Genomic DNA, 604 nt, shown 5'->3' on the forward strand with positions numbered 1-604 from the left:
GGTGGACTGAAAGATCCAGAGGCTTCCTTCCTTCCTGTGCCAAAGGAGACGAGTGGGAGCTTCTGACTCCTGTTTCACATCCCATCAGCAGCAGGGTGGTGTGCAAGTTCACAACAGACATGCACACACAGGTTAACGCTGACGGGAGACAATACTTCAAAGACACCCGTATAAACACAGACAGCGTCAGTAGCCTGATCCCGTTCTTAAGGACCAGTGCTCAGGGAAACGCGCCTTCAAAGGTCTCCTGGGTTTCTGGCCCCCCAAACCTTTCGTCCTACTTGCTGGCTAGACAGACGTAAGGTTGTCATTGGATCGCACACACACGCACACAACAGAGAGCGCAATCACACAGGAAACAACTAGAAAAAATTATTACGAATATAGTACAGTCTGGAGTGATCAGGTGCAAAACTTGTCCAGACAGATATACTGATTGCATTTGACCAGCTTAGTTTATCCCTCTCTTCTCTCCATTTTCCCACGCTCGTTCACCTCTGATCCACCTCGTTCCCTCCCTTTCCCTGCCCGTGATTCTTACCCCAAACACACCAGCGTAGTCTTGTAAATCCTCAAATTCTCTTTATCGATTCCAGCATCCCTC

Source organism: Pygoscelis adeliae, unplaced genomic scaffold, assembly GCF_000699105.1.
Source record: "Pygoscelis adeliae isolate BGI_AS28 unplaced genomic scaffold, ASM69910v1 Scaffold538, whole genome shotgun sequence".
Taxonomy (NCBI): Eukaryota; Metazoa; Chordata; class Aves; order Sphenisciformes; family Spheniscidae; genus Pygoscelis; species Pygoscelis adeliae.